The sequence below is a fragment of the Stenella coeruleoalba genome, assembly GCF_951394435.1.
Source record: "Stenella coeruleoalba genome assembly, chromosome: 9".
Lineage (NCBI taxonomy): Eukaryota > Metazoa > Chordata > Mammalia > Artiodactyla > Delphinidae > Stenella > Stenella coeruleoalba.
In genome coordinates, this window is record NC_137155.1 from 102,168,985 (window position 1) to 102,190,874 (window position 21,890).

General features: G+C 50.0%; 1 long non-coding RNA gene across 2 annotated transcripts in view; it reads left to right on the forward strand.

The window, feature by feature from the left end:
• Nucleotides 1–5,965: 5,965 nt before the first annotated feature.
• LOC307192057 overlaps nt 5,966–21,890 on the forward strand; it is a 42,852-nt gene continuing 26,927 nt past the window's right edge. For both annotated transcript variants that reach the window (XR_013829946.1, XR_013829947.1), the window contains exons 1-2: nt 5,966–7,313; nt 12,223–12,386. This is a non-coding gene — a long non-coding RNA (uncharacterized lncRNA). The remainder of the gene's footprint in view (nt 7,314–12,222; nt 12,387–21,890) is intronic.

Sequence of the window (21,890 nt, forward strand, 5' to 3'; positions counted from 1 at the left end):
GGGAGTGAGGATGTGGCATGGTAGTGTTTGTTCATCCACGGAATAAAACATTATTTTACCACTTGGATAGCTCTTTTCTTGCTTATCCTCCACCATCTCACCTTGGAATGTGTACATATGTTCAAGAAGCCTTTCAAGTACTCATTGATGCGTCCTCAGGGGCCTGTGTGCAGCACGTGAAACCTGCATCTGTGGTAGCAGTGGCCTGATGGTAGGAAGAATAGGACCAGTCAGATATATCAAAGTCCCAAATCAACCAGAAAAGAGAATTCGAGTTTCGTCTTAAAAGTTTCAGGGTGAAGCCATAGAGGTATTCCCTAACTCTCCCCAGCCTCTCCCCACTCGCCCAGGAAGGAGGCCACCTCCTCCCCGCCGCCTTCTGCCAGGACCGGCCCTGAAAGCAGACACTGGCCTTGATCACTGGGACCGCCCCACTTCCACGCAGTGGGAAGCCGGCCTGGGAGAGCCCGGAGCCTGCACCTGCCCTGTGTGTGTGAGGTGAAGTGTGTGACACATGTGACCGTGGTTGCTTGTTTCCATTTTTAATTAGTTTTAAAATGTTTTAATAAGACCATGAAGCTGTGGAACTTCAGAGCCCAGTACAGGGAGCACAGCCCTAACCCGGGGGCATCCCTCTTCCTCGGCATCTCCTGGGACACAGCTGCCTCGTTCACAGGGGAGGGTGGCGTGTGTACCCCTGGCCTGAACACACGCTGCCCCTCCCTCTCTTGCCTGACCTGTCAGTCCCAGAAAAATGATTTCGTGAAGGATTAGTTGCCTTCCCGAAGCCCCTGTTAAAAACCTCAGTGTCACAAGAGAGGCTGGAAGGATATTTCAGAGATACATCCTTCTGTCAGCATGTGGCTGTGAGCTCTCGGGACAATCACAAGAGGAAGGAACAGGAAGCCTGTTAGCGCATGGTACACACACTTAGGATATCCAGACCGTGTATACGAGTAGAACTCTGCCCCGCGACCTGCGGCAACCAGTCCCGGGCGGCCAGGACTCGACCAGCATTTGAGTTTCCTAATGTCTGCCCCCACTTCCAACTTGGGACCAACTGGGGAAAACCTAACACATCCCCTAGGCAGTAAGAGCCCTGCCCCAGCCCGCAGGGCACCCCGAGGCCCCTCTCCCACCGAGAATCTGTCCCTCTCCCCTGTCTGCCCTCAGTCTCCGTGGAGCACACGTGAGGGTGGTCAGCCCCCACACTCCAGCCAGCTCTGGGGAAGCAGATTGTGCTTGCTCTGATTTGGGTGTGCATCAGTCAGCTAGGGCTGCATAACAAAGCACCGCAGACTGGGCAGCTTAAACAACAGGAATTTATTTCTCACAGTCTGGAGGCTGGAAGTTGAAGCTCAAGGTGCCAGTGAATTAGGTTCCCAGTGAGAACCCTCTTCCTGGTTCATAGATGGCCACCCTCTGGCTGTGTCCTCACCCAGCAGAAAGGGGAGAGCTCTGGTCTTTCCTTGTCTTATAAGGACACTAATTCCATCACGGGGGCCTCATCCTCACAGCCTCATCTAACCCTAATCACCTCCCAAAAGCCCATCTCCAAGAACCATCGTATCAGGAGTTAGAGCTTCAACATATGAATGGGGGTGGGAGGGAGACACACGTTCAGTCTGTAACATGTGGTTCTCATCTTCACGCAGGCATTCTAGAGAGAAAATAGAGCTGCCGAGGAGCAGGTGGGGACCCTGGGGGCAAGTGGGAGGGAGAGGACCCAGCCTCGGGGACACTGCTTCATGGGTGGGGCTTCTCAGGAGGTCTGGACAGGCAGGTCTCAGGGCGCTGGCCCTGAGAGGCCTGGGCTCCCTTCTGCAAACCACAAACTCCAAAAAGCCGTTCACCATCTGAACCTCATCACTCACACTACACAGATAGGGGATTAGAAGCCCTGAGAAGGCAAGGGAGTTGCCCAAAATCACACAGCAAGGCAGCTACAGCCCTACGTTGCTTTCCCCTCTCATTGTTTTCTTTCATGATAAGCGAAGCGCAGGCCTCCCTCCTGGGTCTAGCACGTTCCTCTGGGCACCAGCGCTGGGCCCCAAGCGCAGCCCCCGGCCAACACAGAACCAGGCTTGCTGGAAAGGGTGTCAAGGTCTAGATTCCGAGCAAATGACAAATCCGTGGATGCTTCCAATTCCTGTTCAGTTCAAGCCTCTTTTGTAGGAAACCTCATTGGACCAGCCCACCAGGCATCCTCTGAAGCGGTATAAGCTGTGTCTTTAATGTTTCCCAGATGGGATCTGAGGCCACTACAAGTCTGGGAGTAACATTTGGAAACAGAACAGCCTGAACCGGCCACACCCTCTAGATCGAAGACCCTCAACTCTGACGCACATCAGAATCCACCGGGCACTTTGTATAGTAGAGCCCTGAGCCCCAGGATGATGACGTACGTGTGTACACACGCAAACACACACGTGTCTGGGAAGCACCGCACCGAACGATATCGCCCCAGAGAACCTAAGCAGGAGTCCCCAGGGCTGCCGCGTGGCAGCTCCCACGACATCCTCCAGAGGCCTGTCTGTCTTCTCCTTCCCACTCTCTGGTCCCTGAAGGTCAAGCAGACTCCCGGGTCCCAGGTGGGCGCTCCATGCTGGGGGCGGCAGAGAAGGAGGGACACGCCTGGGCCCCCAGAGCATGGCTGCACCCCAGCCCTGGGCCCCGCCTGCTCATCTTGGGCTTCTCCACTTCCTGCAGCTCCCACATCACCCTGAGGTCTGGTCACGCTGGCCAACCCCCCAGAAGCATCGGTGTGGGGCCTGGACTCCACTACCACCAGCCTCACACCCCTGAGAACAGAATGGGGAGCGAGGTGTGAAATCCCTTCTCGGGCCACTTAGAAGTGGTGAGATTCCTGGCCGGGGACCCTTAACATTGGCTAATGTGCTAAGTCAAGGGGCGGGGCTTCTAGGGCCGGAGGATGCCGGCAGAGGGAGGAGTTACGGGCGTTGAACAAAACCACACTCTCCGTCGTGGCCCTATGTCTTCAGTGGCACCGGGGATCTTCCTGAAATAGAGCCCGACCCCTGCCCACCCGATGACAAGCCCCTGGAGGCAGGGAAAGCGTTGATTTCTTCTGCATCCTGTCCTCCCCTCCCCTCACAGGGCCAGCGCTGGGCTGTGAGCGGCAGAAGGGGACAGGCGGAGCTGGCAGGACATGGCTTGGGGAGTTGCCCCCGGAGGCGGGACCACCACTTGCTCGCAAGCCTTGGGAATCCCACCCCGCAGGCGGACCCTCTGCTGTGCTGGGGGAGGGGGAGAGCACTTTGAGGGGCTGGAGCTTCTCTGGAGCCTTACTGAGCTCACTAACTGGCAGCAGGCTGTCCGGGGAGCCCTGTGCGAGTCAAAGGTCATGAACGGTGGGTGGGGCCTCCCTGCTCCGGGGTAACAGCCTCTCAGCAACGCTCGGGCTCATGCGAAACTCTTCAGGCTTCATCAGTCTCACAGCACGCAGCTGTGGGCACTTCAGCCAAACCCGGCAAATGTGTCTTCAGTTATTCAATCACTAGGACCTAATCAACGGCTTGAAACTTCCGTTTGTATAAAGTGTCAGTTACCGACGAGTTTCAGTGCTGAGCTCCTCTGTCCGGAAGAGTAAGATTCTCTCTTTCCTCTCTCTCCCGCTTTCACTCTCTCCCCAGAGCTGTCCTGCTGAATCCACAGCTCAGTGGGGCCCAGCCCGGTGGGAATAGGAGAGCGGGGGCGGGGCGGGGCGGGCACAGGAGGGGGCCCGGCGGACGGCGCGCAGGGGTGGCAGCAGCCCTCGTGGGCTGCCTTTCTGGATCGGGGTGAGCATGGCTCCACCGTGTGCTCTGGCTGCGGGACCCTGTGCTCTGCCGGTCTTCCTGAACTTTCGTTGCATTATTTGTAAAAAAGAATGGCAGGGGTACTAGTTGCCTGGGGCTGCTGTTAACACAGTGCCGCAAACCGTGCAGCTTAAACAACAGACACGTGTGCTCTCCCGATTCTAGAGGCCAAAGTCTGTATAGAAGCGCTGGCGGGGCCGGGCTCCTGAAGGCTGCAGGGAGGGATCTGAAAGCCTCCTCCAGCGTCTGGTGGTCCCTTGGTTGGGGCAGCAGAACTCTGACCTTCAAACGGCATCGTCCCCGTGTGCCTGCCTGTCTCTGTCCACCTTTCCCCTTTCCATGAGGACAACCCTCCCACTGGATTAGGACCCACCCTAACGAGCTCAACTTCACTTGCTCATCTGTGGTGATGAAGAAAAGACCTCCAAATTAGGTCCCATTCGGAGGCACTGGCGGTAAGTTAGGGCCGGGGGCGGGGGGGGGGAGGCAGTGATGCAGCTCAGTCCCTGAAGCAGGGTTTCCTACCAGGGAATGATCTGGGCGTGGGGGGAGGAAGAAGGTACCGGGGCTGCAGGGCGGCCACAGGACAGAGAAGCCCTCCCGGGGGTGCAGAAGCCTGTGGCTCGGGGAGCAGGCCCTGCCCCTCCCACCCCGTCCTCTGCAGGAGGCAGCTCCAGCAGCCTGGCTGCTTCTGGAGGGAACAGGAGCTGGGCCCACCGTGTCCTCTGCGCTCCTGGGAAGGGGGCGGCCACAGCACCACCGGACCCTGCAGGGCTGCCCCCTTCCTCAGGCATCTCTGAGAGCCTGGATTCTCCCAACATCCACCTCGGGAGAGCCGGGAGGTGCCAGCAGCCGTCCGCAGGCCTGCTGTCGGCTCTCTGGTCAGGGAAAGGCCATGGGGCCGGCTGCACACGCCCGGAGGAGCCCAGTGCGGAGTGGGGCTCAGTGGCTGGCTCCTTCTCGAAACCCAGGCAAGTGCTGCTGTGTCTCTCAGGGGTTCACCCATGCCACTGAAGGCCTTTAATTTTAGAAAATCGCAAAATGCAGCTTAATGGCAAGGGGGAGGTGCAGCCCTCTCCCCAGTTTGGCCTAGAAAAACCCTTCCCTGAAAACCATTGGGGACTTCTGGCTTTTTGAGTGTGAGCTGCCCGTTCTCCTTCTTCGGCCCCTGCAATAAACCTTTCTCTGCTCCAAACTTCGCTCAGCCTCACTGTGCGTCAGGCACACGGACTTGGGTTTGACCACAGTTTGTCCTGACGAAGCCATCTTTACTACAGACAGCTTGGTTTTACCAAAATATCCTGCCGGTCACGGAGGGTAAATTTCCTAAGAACACCCTTGGGAGAGTGGCGGGCTTTCTGCCGGCGGGGGTCCGTCGCTCACTGGCACACGCTTCCCCACCTCCCAGGACCGACTGGCCAGATGCAGGTCCGATGGTCAGCAAGTGAGGTACAAACCCAACCAGCAAGAATGGTTTGACACCTGCTGTGGCTGGTGGGCCGGGAGCTTCTCAGAGGAGCTGGGCTGGCCCGGGACAAGCCATCCCGTCCCCTGGCCTCCCGGAGAGAAAGATTCCGACAAGGAGAGGCCGTGAGGACAGAGAGGCCAGGCACCGCGTGCAGGCCACAGGCTTCAGAGTCGGATGGGCCTGCTGTGTGTCCTGGGGCAAGTGTCCTAAGTAACCTCTCAGGGCCCAAGTTCCTCCTTCGTGAGGCAGAGACTAACTCAGGGAACGGTGATGTGAACGTTGGTGGAATCTCCTGGCCTGCGGTAGTCAGTAAACTGAAGCTGGTGTTATTCAGAACGACTAGAATTCTTTTTTTTTTAACCAAAGAGCTGGAAGGATGCCTGGCCATTTGCATTTCAAGTTTCCCAAACTACCACCTGAAAAATCTCTGCGAAACAGGTTTCCAGGCGCTGGAGGTGGGCGGGCTCTAGTCCGTGGTAAAGTGATGGGTGGGCCGAGGCTCCCCGGGAGCGCGGGCCGCGTGAGCCGGACGCTGGGTCACCGGGTGGCCGCGGGGGGCGGGGGCCGGGATGATCCCCGTCTGCGCCTGCGCCGTCCGCTCCCACCGCGCCGGGGTCGACGCAGACCCCGCACCTGGAGGGGTAGGTGGGCCCCGGCGGCCGTGAGGCGCGGAGCCCGGGGCAAGCGGGCGGGCGGGCCTCCGCCTGGCCCCGTCCGAGACCCCGGGAGCCGAGGGCCGGGGTCACAGCGAGGCTGCGCCGGGGCCCGTCCAGAGGCCGGGGGCGAGCGGCGCGCGGGCGGGCTCGGCGCCTGCGGGGCTGCGCGCTTGGCCGGCCGGCAGGGGGCGCGCGGAGCCTGCGTTCTGGGGGACGGCCGCCCGCGGGGGTCGCGCGCCGGGAGCTGCAGGGGCGGGCGCGGGGGCGGTGGCTGGGTGAGGACGCAGGCCTGGGTCAGCGCTGCGGCCCGCGAAGGGAGCCCGGCCTGAGGGCAGCGGCGGGCACTTGGGGGCCACCCCGCCCCGGGCAGCGCCCGCCGGTTCTCGGCTCAGTCTGGCTCATTCCTCCCGGCCGCCGCCTCGTGCTCCGGAGCTGGGGACCCGGGGGCGGGCAGGAGAGGCCTCGCTCACCCAGGACCTGCTCGGGGACCCTGCCCGCGTTGGTGATCGATCGTCGAGTCCCTATCACAGGCCTCCTTGGGGTGAGGAAACAGCTGGGGACCAAGGAAAACTCGAGATCCCAACCGGCAGATTCGCCCTCCACCCCAGGGCTGCGTCCCTGCTTGCAGCCTGTGCCTGGACTCCACTTCCAGGCCGACTGGTGAGCGCCCAGGGTCCCGGAGAACGCCTGGGGTACCAGCGGCAGGTCGTGGACTCGGGTGGAGGGGGATGCCCAGCCCCCCATGACCGTACAGCCGCCACAGGCCACCTGCAGCTCAGACATCTGACTGCGAGTCCGTGGGTCACGAGTCAAATCCTTTTCACCTGCCCTAATCAAGGTCAGTTAAGACTTGCGTGTCCACCAGGCAGCACGGAGCCTAAGCAATAAGCTGTTTGCCCGGGTTGTTGCTCAGCAACTTGGAATCAGCTGCGTCCAGTTGGAGCTGAACTGGTTGGGGCCGGATGGGACCACCGATTCCCGAGCCGGGCCTGCGCGAGGGCCCGCCCAGCGCCCTTTAGACCGTGCAGCGGCCTGTAGCCCAGCTACACCTGCGCCTGCGCAGAAGGAGTCCCGCAGCTTTCTCCAATCATCACCTTTCCCCGCGCTCCCCACGCCTCAGGTGGCCCTGCTTCTTTATTCGTTATCGCGTAAATACCCCGAGCCTCTTCCCTTCCGGGACGCCAGAGCTGAGGTTTGCCCTCCTCTCTCCTGGCTTGGCCGCCTCGCCGACAGACCCGGGCGTCTCGGCGTTTGGCTTGCTGTGCAGCAGCCCAGAGGAGCCTGGTTGGGTACCAACTGCACAGGGACACTGCAGCTCGGGACCGCTGACTCTGCGCCACCTCTACCAGTTTGCGGTTTTGGAAGCATCAGGTAACGTTGGCTTCAGGCAGAATTTTCTCATTTGGGGCTTCTCCGTGAATGACACGCCTTGCCCGGGCGTTGCGGGGGCGGGGGGCGCCCTGCAGCCCTCCCCTCACAGGGGCTGTGCCCTCCGCCAGGGCTCCCTGCTCCGAGCTGTCCACCGACCCTTGAAGTGCACGGTCCCTGCGGTTTCTGTGGCTCTTCTTTCGGGACATAGCACTGTTCTTGCGGGCGCTTCTCGGGGAGTCTAACCGGGGCTGTTAACTGAGCAGTTGACTATAGCATCTGTAAGTTCGTCAGTGTGTGCTGAAAGCTGGTGATATAACTGTTCAGGATTAGCGGGTATGCCCCCTCTTCCGTGCTTCACGTTAAGGTATTATTCCAGAGAGGCTGCTTTTGTTTCCTGCGCTTCACTGATCCCAGAGCAACTGTTGCTAGTTTTCCTGGGCTGTTGAAATGAGCTTTACCAGCTGTGAAAAAGAGCTGTGAATTGTGCTATCTTGTCACCAGTTCTTAAACTCTGATACTATTGTATCCACACTCAGAGAATAACTTTGTTTCGTATTATATACAGGCAGCGGCTTTCAAACGTTTCAAGCGTTTTTCTGGGGAAAATAGATTGTGTGTGTGTGCCTGTGTGTCTAGGTGCCAACATGATTAGCACGCTATCATTCCTTCTCTAGATAACTTTCCATAGAAAAGGACATTATTCTAAGGAAGAGAAGTGTCACTGTCCGCAGTCCAAGACTGGCATCATCTTCATTCTGTTGTCATATGATACCAGGTGATGGTGATGACGACAGCCATACCTAATTTCTGTATTCGGAAAAAATCCGGAAATGGTAAATTGAAATAAAACCCAAATATCTTACATGCATATGCAAAACAAAGTTTACCAATGATAAATCCCGACTAAAAATAATCAGGACAGCTGGGGGCGTTCAGGACAGCTGGGGCCGTTTATTGGGGTTTTTTTTTTCTTTTCTTTCTAGCAATTTCGGGGCAAGTGCCCCGTGCTCTGTCCACCATTACCTCTCCAGGGCAGGTGCTGCAATAGAATCATCAGAAAGAGAAGAGACGCCGCTCGGGAAGTGCCGATGGCGCTCAAATAACACGCTAGCAGTCGCCAATCCGTGTCAATGCAAGCCACGCCCGTCTCTGACACACCTGTCCGGCGTGTCATGCTGTTGGCGAGTTAGCGTAAGGTGCAGGTGATGCTGGAATTCAGGTCTCGAATTCTGGAAGGTCGCACTCAAGACGTGAGTGCGAGGAGGGCCTGTTTTGTTGTTCTTGTTAAGATGGATCTGTGGGTCTCAGTAACGACCTTAGAAGCTCCCGTCATTTCCCCAGATTGTGCACAGCAAGGCAGCTGCCTCGTTCTCAGAACTCTCAGGGCTTCTCCACACGGGCTCTGGGCTCTGGGTCGGGCCTGCGGTGCCCTTGAGCCTGACCGCCTGGGGTCAGGGAGGCAGCAGAGGTCAGATGCGTCTCCTCCTCTGTTCCGCTCACGGCCCGAGGCCCAGAGGGAAGCAGGAGGCCGCTGTACGCTGGCGGGGACAGTCCTCTGCTCGGTGTCAGAGGGACGAGGACCCGGGAGATGTGCAGTACGTCCGGGGTGATGCTCCTGTCACGCCGATGGGACGCGACACCGGGAACGGAGCCGTGAGGCCCCCGACAGCCAGGGCGGCGCAGCCCGTCTGCAGAGACCCACCTGCTTCCCTGAAGCCTCTGCACATCCCCAGGACGCGAATGGAGGCACGTTTCCCCTGCCCAGTGATGGAAAGGAGTCTAGGAGCCGCGCAGGCTGCTTTCGGGTGGGCGCCGGCCCCGCGGAAGGTCCCAGTGGGAAGTTGTGGGCACGTGGGGACCCAAGCAGGGCTGCCCGCGCTGCCCTCGGGAGGGGCCGGGTGCTTTGGCTGCCGTGGCCTCTCGGGACCACCAGGTCATCACACGTTGCCCACGGAGCGTGCGTTATCCTGTGCTCACCTCCCAACTCGCGGCCTCGTCGGGCAGCTGTGTAACAGAATTCTCACAGAGCATCTCACTGCGTGGAGAAAGCATCCCCACCCTCCTTCCTGCGCGTCAGGACCACCCCCCAGGGCACCAGCCCCTCCTCCCCTTCCTTCCAGGGCCCAGGGACCAGCTTTGGAGCCCGTGCCACTCACTCCAAACGTCACCGTTTGACAGCCAACAGTTACACGACGGAGGTTTGTAACCCACGTGCCTCCGTCCCGACGTGTGTGTCTATGGGACGGATTCTCACGCCTGCACCCTGGGCAGCCGGGCCCTCCCGGTGCTGGGCGCCTGCAGCGCTGTTTCAGGCGGGGCTGCCGTCCCTAACCGGGTGACTTGGGCTGAGTCACAGAGGAGAACTGCCCCTCTCCACAGGGCCTCCTCTCCTCCCCCCGCAGCGCCCCTTTCCAGCAGTGACGGTCTCAGTGTGTCACCTTGGCCTCTAAGATCTAGATGCATAACCTCAGAAGCCCTAGAGCTTTGCAACCTAAAACCAAAGCCCTACGCAGCTCAGTGGGCAGACAGCCCAGCCTCCAAAGTCTGAAAGTTGGTTTTGGCCCCTGATGTCTGGGTTCTCGTTGCTTTGTGGGCCAGCAGCTATTCAGAGGGCCTCCTTCTGTCTCCCCAGAACTGCTTCTCCAGCCATTGTTCTTTGCTTTAGCACAGTAAATGCTGGCTCTTTTCTGGGTCAAAACCCTTTTCAGATGTGATGGAAGCTACAGGAGAATGTGGACGTGCACTGCACGCGCGCGCACTGTCTGATACATTTGGTTATAATTTAATTCTTTGTGTGGATTTGCGGTTTTGAAAACTTGGTTTAAGAGCGTTCAGTGATGGTCTCGAGGACAGCAGAAGGTGCCCACGAGAGACTCTTTCCGATCTCCTGTTCACCGCTCGCTGGCTTAACTAGCGTTGTCTCCTTTTTCTCTTTTTTAAAAATTGTGAAATACACATTATAACTTCCCATTTTAGCTACTTCTAAGTGTACAATTCAGCGGCATCAGGTATATTCACAGTGTTGTGTGGCCATCGTCACCGCCCATCTCCGGAACTTTCCATCGTCCCAAACTGAAACTCTGTCCCCATTAAACACTAGCTTCCCCTTCCTTCCCCTCCCCGATCCCGGAGCCCCTGGCCCCCACCATCTACTTCCTGCCTCTGTGCATCTGACCTCTCCAGGCACCTCATGTGAGTAGAGATCGTACAGCATTTGCCCTTTTGGGACGGGCTTATTTCACTGAGTATTACATCCTCAAGGTTCGGCCACATTGAATTTCCTGAATTTTTTCCTTCCTTGCAGAGTTGCCTTCCTTTTTAAGGCTGAATCATATTCTGGTGTATGTATGGACCGCCTTCTGTTCATACAGCAGTGGGTGTGCACTTGGTTTGCTTCCAGTTTTTGGTTATTGTGAATAATGCTGCTGTGAACATGTATACGTGTCTCGTGGAGACCTTGCTTTCAGTTCTTCGGGGTACACACCCAGTAGAATTGCTTTTTTAAAAATTTGAGGAGCTACCAGAATGTTTCCACCATGGCTGTACCGCTTTATGTTTCTGCCGACGGCACGTAAGGGTGCCAATTTCTCCACCCCCTCACCAGCACTTACGGCGATTTTTGTTGGTTTGTTTTTGGTTGGCGGCCATCCTGGTGGGTGTGAGGGGGCATCTCGTAGCTGTGCTTCGCCCTGGTGGTCGGTGATGCTGAGCATCTTTTCTTGTGCTTAGTGGCCATTCATACGTCTTCTTTGGAGACATGTCTATTCAAGTCCTTTGCTTATTTTATTTACTTATTTTTTAACATCTTTATTGGAGTATGATTGTTTTACATTGTTGTGTTAGTTTCTGCTTTGTAACAAAGTGAATCAGCTATATATATACATATATCCCCATATCTCCTCCCTCTTGCATCTCCCTCCCTCCCACCCTCCCTATCCCACCCCTCTAGGTGGTCACAAAGCACCGAGCTGATCTCCTGTGCTATGAGGCTGATTCCCACTAGCTATCTACCTTACATTTGGTAGTGTATATATGTCCATGCCACTCTCTCAGTTCGTCCCAGCTTACCCTTCCCTCTCCCCATGTCCTCAAGTCCATTCCCTACCTCTGCATCTTTATTCCTGTCCCGCCCCTAGGTTCTTCAGATCCGTTTTGTTTTTTTTAGATTCCATATATATGTGTTAGCATACGGTATTTTTCTCTTTCTGACTTACTTCACTCTGTATGACAGACTCTGGGTCCATCCATCTATCTCACTACAAATAACTCAGTTTCATTTCTTTTCATGGCTGAGTAATATTCCATTGTATATATGTGCCACATCTTCTTTATCCATTCCTCTGTCAGTGGACACTTAGGTCCTTTGCTCGTTTTAAAATCAGGTTGTCTTTTTGTTGAGTTGTAGTAGTTCCTTTTATATCCTGGATATCAGCCCTTATCAGGTACAGGCTTGCAGTATTTCCTCCATCCTATGGGTTGCCCTTTTACTCTCTTGTGCCTTTTGAAACACTAAGGTTTTAAGTTTTGACGTGGTCCAACTGGTCCGTTTTTGTTGTTGTTGTTGCTTGTGCTTTGTCACAGCAGTGGAGAAATAGATTGAAGAGTAACCAAGTGCCGTCTCCGAGGCATTTGTTATACTGAGTCACAGCACTAAAGCTATAAGAGGAAGAAGCTACAGAGACAGGCTGGGAGCATGAGGAAAAGCTTTACAGGCCTTAGTGAACAGGGAAGCTTGCCAGGTGGGAATGGGAGTTCCCTCGTACAAGCAGCAGCAAGGAAACCCGTGTGACCGCTGGGAATGAGGGGGTGCGGTAAAGATGCCACAGGAGATTAAGAAAGATACGAAACATCACAACCTGGGTCCTTCCCTCTTTCTAGCAGGCATGTGACGACCAGAATTCTATTTCAGATAAATTGCTCCTTCAAAAGTCTGGAGGACACTGGGAAATGGAAGAGACCGGAGGCCCAGAGGCAACTAGAAGCCTGTTCAGATTTCCGGGAGGGACAGGAATCCGCCGACGGTGACGGGGATGGAGCAGCGTGAACGTCCGTGCAGCCAAGTGAACGAAGCAGGTGAGGCACAGACAGGAGGTGTGGGGAGGGGACAGTTGAAGGTGACATGCTTGTGGCTGAGTGTGACTGGAACACGGCAGATGAGTGAGGAGTGGCAGGAGAGAGCAGGTCGCCGGGGACAGGCTGAGATCCGTGCGAGGTGTGCAGAAGACAGCGAGACTCCCCACAGACGTAGACCTTTGCTTGAGCGCTTTTTTTTTTCTAACATCTTTATTGGGGTATAATTGCTTTACAATGGTGTGTTAGTTTCTGCTTTATAACAAAGTGAATCAGTTATACATATGTTCCCATATCTCTTCCCTCTTGCGTCTCCCTCCCTCCCACCCTCCCGATCCCACCCCTCCAGGTGGTCACAAAGCACCCAGCTGATCTCCCTGTGCTATGCGGCTGCTTCCCACTAGCTATCTACCTTACGTTTGGTAGTGTATATATGTCCATGCCTCTCTCTCGCTTTGTCACAGCTCACCTTCCCCCCCCATATCCTCAAGTCTGTTCTCAAGTAGGTCTGTGTCTTTATTCCTGTCTCACCCCTAGGTTCTTCATGACATTTTTTTCCCTTAAATTCCATATATATGTGTTAGCATACGGTATTTGTCTTTCTCTTTCTGACTTACTTCACTCTGTATGACAGACTCTAGGTCTGTCCACCTCATTACAAATAGCTCAATTTCGTTTCTTTTTATGGCTGAGTAATATTCCATCGTATATATGTGCGACATCTTCTTTATCCATTCATCCGATGATGGGCACTTAGGTTGTCTCCATCTCCGGGCTATTGTGAATAGAGCTGCAATGAACATTATGGTACATGACTCTTTTTGAATTACGGTTTTCTCAGGGTATATGCCCAGTAGTGGGATTGCTGGGTCATATGGTAGTTCTATTTGTAGTTTTAGGAACCTCCATACTGTTCTCCGTAGTGGCTGAACCAATTCACATTCCCACCAGCAGTGCAAGAGTGTTCCCTTTTCTCCACACCCTCTCCAGCATTTATTGTTTCTAGATTTTTTGATGATGGCCATTCTGACTGGTGTGAGATGATATCTCATTGTAGTTTTGATTTGCATTTCTCTAATGATTAATGATGTTGAGCATTCTTTCATGTGTTTGTTGGCAGTCTGTATATCTTCTTTGGAGAAATGTCTATTTCTCCATTTTTGGATTGGGTTGTTTGCTTTTTTGTTCTTGAGCTGCATGAGCTGCTTGTAAATTTTGGAAATTAATCCTGTGACAGTTGCTTCATTTGCAAATATCTTCTCCCATTCTGAGGGTTGTCTTTTCATCTTGTTTATGGTTTCCTTTGCTGTGCAAAAGCTTTTAAGTTTCATTAGGTCCCATTTGTTTATTATTTTTTTTATTTCCATTTCTCTAGGAGGTGGGTCAAAAAGGATCTTGTTGTGATTTATGTCATAGAGTGTTCTGCCTATGTTTTCCTCTAAGAGTTTGATAGTGTCTGGCCTTACATTTAGGTCTTTAATCCTTTTTTTTTTAATGGAAAACATTTATTTATAGAATAGTAATTTCTATCATTATGTTTCATGTCTGGAAAAGAGAAAAATTCTACAACATAAAATCTGTTTCTCATACTTTCATACAAAGGATATATTTCAGAAATTATAGAGTAATTGTCAATGAACAAAAATTTAGATATATATTATTCACTGTGGGGGATATTTTCGTTAAGATGAAACTCAATTATTACTTCTAAATTCCAAGAACTCTTTTTTCTTTTTTTTTTCGGTTTGTTTGTTTTTTTTTTTTTAACATCTTTATTGGGGTATAATTGCTTTACAATGGTGTGTTAGTTTCTGCTTTATAACAAAGTGAATCAGTCATACATAAACATGTTCCCATATGTCTTCCCTCTTGCGTCTCCCTCCCTCCCACCCCTCCAGGCTGTCACAAAGCACCGAGCCAATATCCCTGTGCCATGCGGCTGCTTCCCACTAGCTATCTACCTTACTACGTTTGTTAGTGTGTATATGTCCATGACTCTCTCTCGTCCTGTCACAGCTCACCCTTCCCCCTCCCCATAACCTCAAGTCCGTTCTCTACGAGGTCTGCATCTTTATTCCTGCCTTACCCCTAGGTTTTTCGTGACATTTTTTTCTTAAATTCCATATATATGTGTTAGCATACGGTATTTGTCTTTTTCTTTCTGACTTACTTCACTCTGTATGACAGACTCTAGATCTGTCCACCTCATTACAAATAGCTCAATTTCGTTTCTTTTTATGGCTGAGTAATATTCCATTGTATATATGTGCCACATCTTCTTTATCCATTCATGCGATGATGGACACTTAGGTTGTTTCCATCTCCGGGCTATTGTGAATAGAGCTGCAATGAACATTATGGTACATGACTCTTTTTGAATTTTGGTTTTCTCAGGGTATATGCCCAGTAGTGGGGTTGCTGGGTCATATGGTAGTTCTATTTGTAGTTTTTTAAGGAACCTCCATACTGTTCTCCATAGTGGCTGAACCAATTCACATTCCCACCAGCAGTGCAAGAGTGTTCCCTTTTCTCCACACCCTCTCCAGCATTTATTGTTTCTAGATTTTTTGATGATGGCCATTCTGACTGGTGTGAGATGATATCTCATTGTAGTTTTGATTTGCATTTCTCTAATGATTAATGATGTTGAGCATTCTTTCATGTGTTTGTTGGCAGTCTGTATATCTTCTTTGGAGAAATGTCTATTTAGGTCTTCTGCCCATTTTTGGATTGGGTTGTTTGTTTTTTTGTTACCGAGCTGCATGAGCTGCTTGTAAATTTTGGAAATTAATCCTATGACAGTTGCTTCATTTGCAAATACCTTCTCCCATTTTGAGGGTTGTCTTTTGGTCTTGTTTATGGTTTCCTTTGCTGTGCAAATGCTTTTAAGTTTCATTAGGTCCCATTTGTTTATTTTTGTGTTTATTTCCATTTCTCTAGGAGGTGGGTCAAAAAGGATCTTGCTGTGATTTATGTCATAGAGTGTTCTGCCTATGTTTTCCTCTAAGAGTTTGATAGTGTCTGCCCTTACATTTAGGTCTTTAATCCATTTTGAGTTTATTTTTGTGTATGGTGTTAGGGAGTGATCTAATCTCATACTTTTACATGTACCTGTCCAGTTTTCCCAGCACCACTTATTGAAGAGGCTGTCCTTTCTCCACTGTACATTCCTGCCTCCTTTATCAAAGATAAGGTGACCATATGTGCGTGGCTTTATCTCTGGGCTTTCTATCCTGTTCCATTGATCTATCTTTCTGTTTTTGTGCCAGTACCATACTGTCTTGATTACTGTAGCTTTGTGGTATAGTCTGAAGTCAGGGAGCCTGATTCCTCCAGTTCCTTTTTTCGTTCTCAAGATTGCTTTGGCTATTCGGGGTCTTTTGTGTTTCCATACAAATTGTGAAATTTTTTGTTCTAGTTCTGTGAAAAATGCCAGTGGTAGTTTGATACGGATTGCATTGAATCTGTAGATTGCTTTGGGTAGTAGAGTCATTTTCACAATGTTGATTCTTCCAATCCAAGAACGTGGTATATCTCTCCATCTATTTGTATCATCTTTAATTTCTTTCATCAGTGTCTTATAATTTTCTGCATACAGGTCTTTTGTCTCCTTAGGTAGGTTTATTCTTAGATATTTTATTCTTTTTGTTGCAATGGCAAATGAGAGTGTTTTCTTGATTTCACTTTCAGATTTTTCATCATTAGTGTATAGGAATGCCAGACATTTCTGTGCATTGTTTCCTGCTACTTTACCAAATTCATTGATTAGCTCTAGTAGTTTTCTGGTAGCATCTTTAGGATTCTCTATGTGTAGTATCATGTCATCTGCAAACAGTGACAGCTTTACTTCTTCTTTTCCGCTTTGGATTCCTTTTATTGCTGTAGCTAAAACTTCCAAAACTATATTGAATAAGAGTGGTGAGAGTGGGCAACCTTGTCTTGTTCCTGATCTTAGTGGAAATGCTTTCAGTTTTTCACCGTTGAGGATGATGTTGGCTGTGGGTTTGTCATATATGGCCTTTATTATGTTGAGGAAAGTTCCCTCTATGCCTACTTTCTGCAGGGTTTTAATCATAAATGGGTGTTGCATTTTGTCAAAAGCTTTCTCTGCATCTATTGAGATGATCATATGGTTTTTCTCCTTCAATTTGTTAATAAGGTTTATCACCTTGATTGAGTTGCATATATTGAAGAATCCTTGCATTCCTGGAATAAACCCCACTTGACCATGGTGTATGATCCTTTTAATGTGCTGTTGGATTCTGTTTCTAGTATTTTGTTGAGGATTTTTGCATCTATGTTCATCAGTGATTTTGGCCTGTAGTTTTCTTTCTTTGTGAAATCCTTGTCTGGTTTTGGTATCAAGGTGATGGTGGCCTTGTAGAATGAATTTGGGAGTGTTCCTCTCACTGCTATATTTTGGAAGAGTTTGAGAAGGATAGGTGTTAGCTCTTCTCTAAATGTTTGATAGAATTCGCCTGTGAAGCCATCTGGTCCTGGGCTTTTGTTTGTTGGAAGATTTTTAATCACAGTTTCAATTTCAGTGCTTGTGATTGGTCTGTTCATATTCTCTATTTCTTCCTTATTCAGTCTTGGCAGGTTATGCATTTCTAAGAATTTGTCCATTTCTTCCACGTTGTCCATTTTATTGGCATAGAGTTGCTTGTAGTAATCTCTCATGATCTTTTGTATTTCTGCAGTGTCAGTTGTTACCTTTCCTTTTTCATTTCTAATTCTATTGATTTGAGTCTTCTCCCTTTTTTTTCTTGATGAGTCTGGCTAATGGTTTATCTATTTTGTTTATCTTCTCAAAGAACCAGCTTTTAGTTTTATTGATCTTTGCTATTGTTTCCTTCATTTCTTTTTCATTTATTTCTGATCTGATCTTTATGATTTCTTTCCTTCTGCTAACTTTGGGGTTTTTTTGTTCTTCTTTCTCTAATTGCTTTAGGTGCAAGGTTACGTTGTTTATTCGAGATGTTTCCTGTTTCTTAAGGTAGGATTGTATTGCTATAAACTTCCCTCTTAGAAGTGCTTTTGCTGCATCCCATAGGTTTTGGGTCATCATGTCTCCATTGTCATTTGTTTCTAGGTATTTTAAATTTTCCTCTTTGATTTCTTCAGTGATCACTTCGTTATTAAGTAGTGTATTGTTTAGCTTCCATGTGTTTGTATTTTTTACAGATCTTTTTGTATAATTGATATCTAGTCTCATAGTGTTGTGGTCAGAAAAGATACTTGATACAATTTCAATTCTGTTAAATTTACCAAGGCTTGATTTGTGACCCAAGATATGATCTATCCTGGAGAATGTTCCATGAGCACTTGAGAAAAATGTGTATTCTGTTGTTTTTGGATGGAGTGTCCTATAAATATCAATTAAGTCCATCTTGTTTAATGTCTCATTTAGAGCTTGTGTTTCTTTATTTATTTTCATTTTGGATGATCTGTCCATTGGTGAAAGTTGGGTGTTAAAGTACCCTACTATGAATGTGTTACTGTCGATTTCCCCTTTTATAGCTGTTAGTATTTGCCTTATGTATTGAGGTGCTCCTATGTTGGGTGCATAAATATTTACAATTGTTATATCTTCTTCTTGGATCAATCCCTTGATCATTATGTAGTGTCCTTCTTTATCTCTTCTAATAGTCTTTATTTTAAAGTCTATTTTGTCTGATATGAGAATTGCTACTCCAGCTTTCTTTTGGTTTCCATTAGCATGGAATATCTTTTTCCATCCCCTTAGTTTCAGTCTCTATGTGTCTCTAGGTCTGAAGTGGGTCTCTTGTAGACAGCATATATATGGGTCTTGTTTTTGTATCCATTCAGCCAATCTGTGTCTTTTGGTGGGAGCATTTAATCCATTTACATTTAAGGTAATTATCGATATGAATGTTCCTATTCCCATTTTCTAAATTGCTTTGGGTTTGTTCTTGTAGGTCTTTTCCTTCTCTTGTGTTTCTTGCCTAGATAAGTTCCTTTAGCATTTGTTGTAAAGTTGGTTTGGTGGTGCTGAACTCTCTCAACTTTGCTTGTCTGTAAAGGTTTTAATTTCTCCATCAAATCTGAATGAGATCCTTGCTGGGTAGAGTAATCTTGGCTGCAGGTTTTTCTCCTTCATCACTTTCAGTATGTCCTGCCACTCCCTTCTGGCTTGCAGGGTTTCTGCTGAGAGATCAGCTGTTAACCTTATGGGGATTCCCTTGTGTGTTATTTGTTGTTTTTCCCTTGCTGCTTTTAATATGCTTTCTTTGTATTTAATTTTTGACAGTTTGATTAATATGTGTCTTGGCGTGTTTCTCCTTGGATTTGTCCTGTATGGGACTCTCTGTGCTTCCTGGACTTGATTAACTATTTCCTTTCCCATATTAGGAAAGTTTTCAACTATAATGTCTTCAAATATTTTCTCAGTCCCTTTCTTTTTCTCTTCTTCTTCTGGAACCCCTATAATTCGAATGTTGGTGCGTTTAATGTTGTCCCAGAGGTCTCTGAGACTGTCCTCAATTCTTTTCCTTCTTTTTTCTTTATTCTGCTCTGCAGTAGTTATTTCCACTCTTTTACCTTCAGGTCACTTATCCGTTCTTCTGCCTCAGTTATTCTGCTATTGATCCCACCTAGAGTATTTTTAATTTCATTTATTGTGGTGTTCATCATTGTTTGTTTGCTCTTTAGTTCTTCTAGGTCCTTGTTAACTGATTCTTGCATTTTGTCTAGTCTATTTCCAAGATTTTGGATCATCTTATTATCATTATTCTGAATTCTTTTTCAGGTAAACTGCCTATTTCCTCTTCATTTGTTAGGTCTGGTGGGTTTTTATCTTGCTCCTTCATCTGCTGTGTGTTTTTCTGTCTTCCCATTTTGCTTATCTTACTGTGTTTGCGGTCTCCTTTTCACAGGCTGCAGGTTCGTAGTTCCCGTTTGTTTTGGTGTCTGTCCCCAGTGGCTAAGGTTGGCTCAGTGGGTTGTGTAGGCTTCCTGGTGGAGGGGACTAGTGGCTGTGTTCTGGTGGATGAGGCTGGATCTTGTCTTTCTGGTGGGCAGGTCCATGTCTGGTGGTGTGTTTTGGGGTGTCTGTGGCCTTATGATTTTAGGCAGCCTCTCTGCTAATGGGTGGGGTTGTGTTCCTGTCTTGCTAGTTGTTTGGCATAGGGTGTCCAGCACTGTAGCTTGCTGGTCGTTGAGTGAAGCTGGGTGCTGGTGTTGAGATGGAGATCTCTGGGAGATTTTTGCTATTTGATATTATGTGGAGCTGGGAGGTCTCTTGTGGACCAGTGTCCTGAAGTTGGCTCTCCCACCTTAGAGGCACAGGACTGACTCCTGTCTGCAGCACCAAGAGCCTTTCATCTACACGGCTCAGAATAAAAGGGAGAAAACGTAGAGAGAAAGAATTAGTAGAAATAGGAAGAAGAAAGAAAGAAAGAAAGGAGGGAAGGAAGGAAGAAAGAAAGAAGAAAAGGAAAGAAAGAAAGGAGGGAGGGAGGGAGGGATGGACGGTGGGAGGAAGGAAGGAAGGAGGGAAGGAAGAAAAACAGAAAGAAGATAAAGGAAAATAAAGTAAAATATAATAAAGCTATTAAATTAAAAAATAATTATTAAGAAAAAAGTTTTTTTTAAAAAAACGGACGGATAGAACCTTAGGACAAATGGTGGAAGCAAAGGTATACAGACAAAATCTCACACAGAAGCATACACATACACACTCACAAAAAGAGGAAAAGTGGAAAAATCATAAATCTTGCTCTCAAAGTCCACCTCCTCGATTTGGGATGACTCGTTGTCTATTCAGGTATCCCACAGATGCAGGTACATCAAGTTGATTGTGGAGCTTTAATCCGCTGCCCCTGAGGCTGCTGGGAGAGAATCCCTTTCTCTTCTTTGTTCTCACAGCTCCCGGGGCTCAGCTTTGGATGTGGCCCCGCCTCTGCGTGTAGGTCACCGGAGGGCGTCTGTTCTTCGCTCAGACAGGACGGGGTTAAAGGAGCCGCTGATTAGGGGGCTCTGGCTCACTCAGGCCGGGGGGAGGGAGGGGCGCGGATGCGGGGCGGGCCTTCGGCGGCACAGGCCGTCGTGACGTTGCACCAGCCTGAGACGCGCCGTGCGTTCTCCCGGGTGAGTTGTCCCTGGATCCCGGGGCCCTGGCGGTGGCGGGCTGCACAGGCTCCGGAAGGGGGGTGTGGAGAGTGACCTGTGCTCGCACACAGGCTTCTTGGTGGCGGCAGCAGCAGCCTTAGCGTCTCATGCTCGTCTCTGGGGTCCGCGCTGTTAGCCGCGGCTCGCGCCCGTCTCTGGAGCTCCTTTAAGCAGCGCTCTTAATCCCCTCTCCTCACGCACCAGGAAACAAAGAGGGAAGAAAAAGTCTCTTGCCTTGTCGGCAGCTCCAGACGTTTTCCCGGACTCCCTCCCGGCTAGCCGTGGTGCACCAACCCCTTGCAGGCTGTGTTCACGCCGCCAACCCCAGTCCTCTCCCTGAACTCCGACCGAAGCCCCAGCCTCAGCTCCCAGCCCCGCCCGCCCCGGCGGGTGAGCAGACGAGCCTCTCGGGCTGGTGAGCGGCACCGATCGTCTGTGCGGGAATCTCCCTGCTTTGCCCTCCGCACCCCTGTTGCTGCGCTCTCTTCTGCGGCCCCGAAGCTTCCCCCCTCCGCCACCCGTAGTCTCCATCCGCGAAGGGGCTCCTAGTGTGCGGACACCTTTCCTCCTTCACGGCTCCCTCCCCGAGGGGCAGGTCCCGTCCCTATCCTTTTATCTCTGTTTATTCTTTTTTCTTTTGCCCTACCCAGGTACATGGGGAGTTTCTTGCCTTTTGGGAGGTCTGAGGTCTTCTGCCAGCGTTCAGTAGGTGTTCTGTAGGTGTTCTGTAGGAGTTGTTCCACGTGTAGATGTATTTCTGGTGTATCTGTGGGGAGGAAGGTGATCTTCTCTTACTCTTCCGCCATCTTCCTATGAATCCAAGTATTTTTCTTAATTACTAAATATTTTCAGGATTAAGACATGTTAACTTTTCCTGATGAGGCTGTAACACCCCTGGAGGGCGAGGATACTCGTTATTTCTTACATGTTTCTTCTCAGTGCCTAGTCCCGCCACAGATGATCTGTCACGTACGAGGGGAAACGTACTTTAAAAAAAAAAAATTATTTTATGGAAAATAGTTGATTTACGATGTGTTAATTTTTGCTGTACAGCAGAGTGATTCAGTTATACACATAAATACATTCTTTTTCACATTCTTTTCCATCATGGTTTATCACAGGATATGGAATACAGTTCCCTGTGCTGTACAGTAGGACCTTGTTTATCCATTCTATATATAATAGCTTATATCTGCTAATCCCACCTCCCAGTGCATCCCTCCCCACCTCCCTGACCCTTGGCAACCACGAGTCTGTTCCCTATGTCTGTGAGTCTGTTTCTGTTTCACAGATAAGCTCATTTGTGCTGTATTTTAGATTCCACGTATAAGGGATATCATATGGTATTTGTACTTCCTCTGCCTGACTGACTTCACT